This window comes from Galeopterus variegatus, unplaced genomic scaffold, assembly GCF_000696425.1.
Source record: "Galeopterus variegatus unplaced genomic scaffold, G_variegatus-3.0.2 Scaffold535, whole genome shotgun sequence".
Lineage (NCBI taxonomy): Eukaryota > Metazoa > Chordata > Mammalia > Dermoptera > Cynocephalidae > Galeopterus > Galeopterus variegatus.
The window spans coordinates 352,313-352,972 of record NW_007726646.1 but is presented as its reverse complement, the minus strand read 5'-3'; positions in this window follow the sequence as shown (position 1 = coordinate 352,972).

Genomic DNA, 660 nt, shown 5'->3' with positions numbered 1-660 from the left:
GACAGATCGGGAACTTCCCTAGTTGACACAGTATGCCGCCTCCTTTGTGGCGGCAAGACTTGGACGGAGAAAGAACCCAACATTTTCCGAGATCCTATTGTGCATGCGTGAAGGTTTCCACGCACTATCGTATTTAGTACAACCGCTCTGGGGAGTAGTTGCTATCATCGTCCCCATTCAACAGATGAGGAAATTGAGGTAAGAGCGATTTTCCTTTAAACCTACCCAAGGCCTTACGCGTGACAGAGTGGGAAATGAACCCGGACAGGCTGATTCCAAAGCACCCTTTTTTTTTTAACCACTAAGATGAGCCAAGCAGGGAAAAGCGGCTTGCAAACTGCTGCTCTGATTATTACCGCAGTGGCTGAGCCCGCGCCTGGGTCACGACCCCAGTGAGGGTGGAGCGGTGGTCACCGGGCGCCAGGCCCCCTTCAGCCGGGTCAAACTTCGTTGGGACTCGGAGGCGAAGCTCTGGACTCCGCCCCTCACCTGCTGGCCCCGCCCTCCGATCGGGCAAATAGGGCGTCCTCCGGGGCGAGCCCAGGTGTTGGGGTGGGCGGGGGCTGGTGCTTGAGTGGCAGGCGCGGCGGGGGGCGGGGCGGGCGCAGTCGGCTCCGCCCCTCGGGCCTCGCGGCGGAGACGGGCGGACCCCGGGCGGCC